The 7,344-nt window shown below is 50.0% G+C and overlaps 1 pseudogene; it reads left to right on the forward strand.

Annotated features, from left to right (window-relative positions):
- The first annotated feature begins 7,236 nt into the window (after nucleotides 1-7,236).
- LOC103663171 overlaps nucleotides 7,237-7,344 on the forward strand; it is a 479-nt pseudogene continuing 371 nt past the window's right edge.

Consider the following 7,344-nt stretch of genomic DNA (forward strand, 5'->3'; position numbering starts at 1 on the left):
CCCCTGTGGTTAGAGCTGACCCAGTCTGCTTCCAGATAACGCTGTACCTGTCATGGATAGTGCAGCATGGAGCCGGGCGTCCCCTCCTCCCTACCTGTTCTTGCAGCACTGCGATCATTCACTTACGTGTAAGCTGGGACCACCAGTATCTTAGTTGGAGGCGACTCATCTGATAGGTCAGTGAAAAGCTTTGATTGCAAGCAGCCCTCTGCCAATACTTAGATCTAGTCTCTGGTGCACAGCATTTTCCTTTATGGGAAGAAAAGCTTGCAATAATTCATGCAAGATTAGTCTACTGGGGACAATTGCCTTCATCTGTTGGTCTGAGACAGTCCCTTTCTCCCTCACTTCTGAAAGATATTTTCACAGGATGCAACATCTGACGTTGTGGATTCTTTTCTTTCAACTTTACATAGTCCGCTGCACTCTCGCTTCCACGGTTTCTCAAGACAGATCTGATGAAGTCTTAGCCTAGTTCCTCTGTAGGTGATATGTTCTTTCCCTTGATTTGTTCAGTATTTTGTGTGAGTCTTTGATTTCCAGCGGTTTGAATGTGATATGCCTAGCTAGAGCTTATTTTATATTAGCCCTACTTCGTGTTTTCTTGGCTGCCTGGGTCTCTGGTTTAGAGTCCGTGATTAATTTTGGAAAATTCTCAGTCCTTATTTTTCAAATATTTCATCTGTTTCCTCTCTCTTCTCCTTCTGTTGTTGTCGTCACATTTATGTCACACTTACTCCCACGTTAGTGGATATTCTCTTCTCCCCACGGTGTGACCAGTCTTCTGGCGAGCCCATCAAGATGCTCTCCATTTCTTATAAAAACAGAGGCTCCAATTGAATATCTATTTAAAGAGTATTTAGAGCCCCAGATCCCCTCCTTGCCTCAGCTCAGTCGGTGGCTGCCATGTCTATTCTCACGTCAGCTGATGTCTAGGGTTTATTCTCTAGAGAGGTCTCCGAACTGCAGGACGCCAGGCACATTCCTTAACCTCGAACCCCAACCCGAACACACACACACACACACACACACACACACACGTGCACGCACACGCGCGCTCCATTTCTCTTGCACTGTTTTGCTTTCCAGCACTTTCATGTGACGCTCCTGTGCAGTTTCCACCTCTCTGCCCACATCATCCACCCTTTCTGGCAGCTTCTGCACGGTTAATTCACTAGAGCCGTAGCAAACCTACCATATTGTTTAAGGTCCCGGTCTGAGAATTCCAAAATCTTTGTCATACACAGATCTGCTTCTGGTGCTTGCTCTCTCTCTGAACTGCCTGCCTTGCCTTTTAGTGTGCCTTGTCTTAGCTTGTTGTAAGGCAGACAGGGATTAGGGGTAAAGGAGCTGAGGCAAATAGACCTTAACGTGAGATTTCCATTTCCATGGTGAGGAGTCAGGCTGCTTTTCTCTTAACTTCCCTCTGAGGATGTTCACCACACAGAGCGCAGGAGAACCCCAGCAGGCGTTGCCCCGTGGGTGCTGGCAGCCTTTGCTACCGAGGGCTCCCCTAGTCCTCGCCAGGGCTGAAACCTGCCGACGGGTCTGGCCGGCATGCCCAGTGACGTCTTCCACGGCGACCTGTACGTCCTCTTGGACAGGGAGTTCTATTTGCAAACCCACATTCCCGGGAGCACCTGGGGAACAGTCTCTGTTCAGCGGCCCTTCCCCCCAGTGGCCCTACTTTGTGTGCTCTGTCAGAAGCTGCAAATTGTATGTGCTGTTTCCAGGAGACTCTGCAATAATGTGCACTCACAGTCCTTCTGAACACTTCGTTGGAACGCACTACGGCCATCAAAGTAAACTTTGTGACACAGAGGAGCAGCTCGATGTGCGAAGTTAGTGGCAAACCCTAAGTGACACGGTCTAGTTCAGCCCCTGTGCTGTGGCAGCCATGTTCCGGTGACCCTGTGATTGTAGGGAGTCGGGGGTGGCAGGGCTCACCCTCGAGGACATCATGGCAGCATCCAGCACTGTCTTTTCCCAGGAGTGGAAGAAAACCTCTTGTCCCCATTCCGGGCTCCTTCTCCTACCACGTGGGGGAAGGAGCATGTTCTCTGACGCGCGTCACCCAAACTTTGGGTCTCTGACCCTGCAGTGGTCCACTACAGCTGACCCAGAGGGCATGCAGCAGGGCTGGACCTGACCCCTGACCTCTCCTCGACCCTGAGGTATCACTCTGGAGAAGGTGACTGCAGAGTCCTCTGACTCTGTCAAGTCCCCCGTGGGAGAGATCGTGGGGTGGGGTCAACAGCCCCTCCCAGGGACGTCACCCTCCCCCTTCAGGGTAGTGGAGCCTGACTGTCCAAATGCAACTGTCTTGTCCTTGAAGGGGATCAGAAATGGGTGGAGGAGATGACAATGTTCAAAAATACCAAGTCGGCCCTAAAAAGAGAGAAGTGGAGATGAAACCACTGGCCCATAATGAAGATAGTCTGTTGTGCGAAAAGACCACAGTCAAAACACCTTATACAGAGAGGATTCCAGAAGTTCTGGAATGGCAGCTCCAACCCCTCTTTTGAGGAGTGATCTGACTTTCACAGGATCACTCTGAGGGGCTGGGAGTAGACTGAGGGGACAAGACAGTTCGTTCATGTCGGAAGCAACCATTCTAGAGAGAACGTTCCCTCATCACTGGCATCTCCTGAAGTGTGGCTTGTGCTTGATTCCTTCCATTTGTTGACCAGTTGTGCAGCCGTCAGGTCAGTTGGTTCCCTAGTGTCTGAGTCCATTCCCTCTGCTGGAACACAGCATCACAGAGTGGGCTGCCTCGACAACAGCAATTATTTCTCCCAGTTCTGGAGTCTGGAAGTCCCAGATCGTGGAGCCAGCACGGTTGGCTACCAGGGAGACCCCCTTCCCAGAATGCAGGCGGTGCCTTCTCTTTGCACCTCATGACCGAGAGAGAGGGAGAGAATTCTCTGGGGTCCCTTTCTTAAGGGCACTAATTAATTTCATAAGGGCTTCACCCTCATGACCCTGTCAACTCTCAAAGGCCTTACCTCCTACCAAGACCATATTGGGGGCTAGGATTTCAACATAGGATTTTGGGGGGACAGTCAGTCCATAACACCCAGCATGTTCCAAGAGCAACTAATGGGTTTTCTGGTTAATATTTTAAAATACTCAGTTTTCAAGTATCTGAGGTGTTTCAGACCATCGCAGGTATCATTGCTCCAGTGATCCCATATCTGGACAGCGGGAACACCACCTCATTGGCCCCTGGGTCCTTCCCACGTGTGCCCACAAGTAGTCCCTGTCGCTTCCTTGCTTTTGGTCATAGGAAGATGCTCCAGGCTCATGGTGTGCACTTCCTGCCCCTGACACAGCACGGCCATTTCTTATTGAAGGATGTCCGGTTCCTTTTGGAGGGAAATGCTATTGAGCGTCCTCAGTGAGGGCAGCACATATGCTCACTGCTACTGGCTTTATTGTTCCCAGCCACTGTCAGATCCACCTAGAACATATGAATTTTTAGTGTCTTGATTCTGAGATAAACTGTAGATTCACGTGCAGTTTTAAGGTTGTATTGTTTACTGAGGTCCCATGTAAACTCGACTGCAGTCACACCGCGGAAACTCTACTACAACGGCACAACCAGGAGAAGGGCGTTCCCACAGTCAGGATCCATTTCCATCCTTGCCAGGATCCATCACGTCTCCCTCTTAGAGCTACACCCACTTACCCTGTCCCCAATCCGTCCTGCACTCCTGGAAGCCACTGTTCTCCATTCGTCTAACTTTGTCCTTTGAGGAATGCTGTATAAATGGAATCCTACACTGAGTAATCCTTCGGATTGGCTTGTTTCATTCTGTCACATTCTGTGGCAGTTGGCCCACGTTGTGTGTGAATCCCAGCGTGCTCCTCCTCGTGTCTGCGCAGTGCTCCAGGCCTCGGGTGCGGCAGGGTCTGAGTCATTCACCCACTGGAGCATGTCCGGGGCTTTGTCCCCCGGCTGCTGGCTGATACAAGTAAACCTGCTACAAACGTTCGTGTACAGGCTTCTGGGTGAACACCAGTCTTCCCTGCTCCATGACAAACACCCAGGGACGCCATGGCTGGGTCGTATGGTAGTAGCTCTTTGAGTAAAAGTGCAGAACTACTTTCCAGAGTGGCCATGCCGTCTTGCATCCCATATGCAAGTTGGAATATTGTACAGCAGAAATAGGAACCAAGGAAGAATTAACCTGGGGCCAATGCTAGTACGTCTGTTATGCCTTCCTGCCCAAAGGGATTGGGGGCTCTGGTGGGAGAGGGCTCTGTGTGTGTCCTGTGCAGAGCAAGGGTGGGTGATGTGTGTGTCCTGAGGGGAGGAGGGGGGATGTGTGTGTCCTGAGGGGAGGAGGAGGGATATGTGTGTGCTGGGACTCAACACGTGCCCTCTGTCCCACTCAAACTGAGGGCTTGATGTCAGGAGCCTTAGTTTTGATTTGCATGAGCTCATCTTGGGACATTCCCGGTGTATCTCCTGCGGTCAGTGCTGAGAGTCCGGGAACACTTTGCACCCTCAGGGGCCAGAGAGAGCCTGGCACCCCACTTCTGCCCTAACGATCGCAGTAGTTCTGCTCAGCACTGATGGCTTTGTTTATAAAAATCAAATATAAAAGAAGTTGTCTACAAGAATGTTCTATTGCACAGTGGAACCTGGGTCTGTGGGAAGCCCTGACTCAGTTTCTCCTGCTGTGAAATGAACAGGTGTGCTGTGAGTGCTGTCCCTAGAGGGTGAGAGGATCAGCTGACATTCTGGGTGCTTAAAAGCCCATCCCGGGTCCCACCTCTGATTTTCCTAAGACTTCACATTGAGGTGTGGGGACTGCTTTAGGTAAAGGGCTCCATTGCAGTGGGCAGAAACATGGAATTTTCTTCTGATGACCACATAATTGCACAGAACGAACAAGAGCCTGTGAGAACAGGACAGTTGGGAGGCCCATTCCTTGTTTTGAGCTCAGCACCTAAGAAGTTTTTAAAATACACTCTGAGGTTATTTTCAGAGTTTGCCAAACACTTTTGGAAAGAAAAGACATCAGAACCAGAGGGTATTTTAGTCACAGTTCTAAGTGACACCCATAAAAACAGGGCTCACCCTACCCACACAGGCTCCCCAGCCCTCAAGGGAATCAGGAGCATGGCCTTCTGCCTGCACTCCTGGCCCCCCTAAGCTGGGCAGGCATGGGACGTTCGTCTGCTGGTTATGATGGGTTGGCCTTCGTGTCACAGAAAGGGAGCAAAGACTTTTCGAGTTTTCCATATGGGGTGAGTGATCTCTTTCCCAGGCCAAGGGAGGCAAGCGAGAGGACCCTCAAATTTCTCTTCTGAAGGTTTGGCAGGGTATAGGCCTGGCTGGCTTCCACAGTGAACATGACAGCCTCTTTGCTGAGGTCACAGGGAGAGGCTTGTGGCCCAGGCCAGCCCGCAAATAGCCTGCAAACAGGCTGGAACAAAGTCTTGGTTTGTTTGGGGAAAATGTTCAAATATCTATTATAAAGGGGAGAGTACAGTATAATGGTGAGCCCCACGGACTCACGGTCAGCTCCACAGTGACCAGCTAATGGCCCATTTTACCATCTGCTACAGGCTGACCTGTATTCTCTCAAAATTCATATACTGAAGTGCTGATCCCCAGAACTCCAGAACATGACTTTATGTGGAGATGGGGCCTTTACTGAAGTGATTAAGGTAACATGAGGTCGTATGTGTGGGCCCTAATCCCGTGTGACTGGCGTCCGTATAAGAAGAGATGAGGACATAGACACGCATAGAGGGACGAGCAGGTGAGGACACAGGGAGAGGATGACCATCTGTAAGCCCAGGAGAGAGGCCTCAGGGGAAACTAGTCCTGTTCTTAGGCTTCGAGACTCCAGAACTGTGAGAAATACATGTCCATTTTTTAAGCTGCCCGATCTGTGGTTTGGTTATGGGAGCCCAAGCTGACTGACGCTCTCTGCTGTCATCCACACCCCTGCGGGGTGTTTTTGAAGCATATCACAAACTTTGTGATTTTTTTCTGGCATACGGTGTTTTTAAATTGTTCTAGTATTCTGTGGGCTAGCTGTGGCTCATGCCAGACTGAGGGCCTGGGCTTCACTGAGAGAGGAAGGTGGGCACTAGAGGGGAACAGCCAATCCAGTTATAAATGACATGCATCGGGGCACCTGGGTGGCACAGTGGTTGAGCGTCTGCGTTCAGCTCAGGGAGTGATCCCGGCGTTCTGGGATCGAGCCCCACATCAGGCTCCTCCGCTATGAGCCTGCTTCTTCCTCTCCCACTCCCCCTGCTTGTGTTCCCTCTCTCGCTGGCTGTCTCTATCTCTGTCGAATAAATAAATTAAAAAAAAATAATAAATGACATGCATCACACCGTACATATTAAGAGCGCACGGTGTGGTGTTTTCACATCCACAGACACAGGGGCGACATCACTACTGAGAGGGGACTCGTCACTTACCTCCAGGAGTACCTTTCTTGCTCCCTGCCATCCCCAGTCCCACCCTAGGCGACCGCTGCTTGTTTCCCCGTCACTGGAAGTTCACATTTTCTTTAATCCTGTATGAATGGAACTGCCAGTGGCTCCTGTTCTTTTGAGCTGCTTCACTCCGCACAAGCTGAGATTGATCCGTGTTGCTGTAGGCACGTCAGCAGTTGATCCTTCCCTCCTGCTGCGTTTGCACCGTAGGTCTGTGACCTCGCCTGCAAATGGCCGTCGGTGTTCCAGGTCCTGGCTGATCTAGAGAAAGCTGGTGTGAACATTTGTAATCAAGTCTTGGTGCAGATTGATGCTTTCGTTTCTCTTAGGGGAACGCATAGGTGTTGACTGGCTGGGTCACGTGGTAAATACCTCTTCCAGTAGCTGCAGATCGGTTTCTAGATTCTGTGTTCTGCATTGCCAGCTGCAGTGAGAGTGCCACCTCCTTTACATCCTCCCACACGTGGTGTAGTCAGTGTTCTGCATTTAAGCCATCCCACTGGTGTGTAGGGGTATCTTACTGGGTTTTTATCTGCGTTTCCATGATGAGTATTGATTGAGAAACTTTTCATGTGCTTGTTTGCCATTTGTATCTTTTCTTTGATGAAGTATCACTTTAAGTCCTTTGCTCATTTAAAAAAATTGGTCTATGTTCTAATTATTGCATTTTTAGAATTCTTTATGTCAGTACAAGTTCTTTATCAGGTGTCAGTCTGTGGCTTGTCTTTCAGTCTTTTACCACTGTCTTTAAAGTGTTTAACTTTGATAAACATGGAGACGGCTAGTGCTTGGCCTGGGCAGTTGTCCTCTTGTCTCGAGGCTCCAGGATCCACAGACAATATGCTTTTCCTGTAGAGTTTTCCTTGGTACCATGGCTGC

Source organism: Ursus maritimus, unplaced genomic scaffold, assembly GCF_017311325.1.
Source record: "Ursus maritimus isolate PB19 unplaced genomic scaffold, ASM1731132v1 scaffold_34, whole genome shotgun sequence".
Taxonomy (NCBI): domain Eukaryota; kingdom Metazoa; phylum Chordata; class Mammalia; order Carnivora; family Ursidae; genus Ursus; species Ursus maritimus.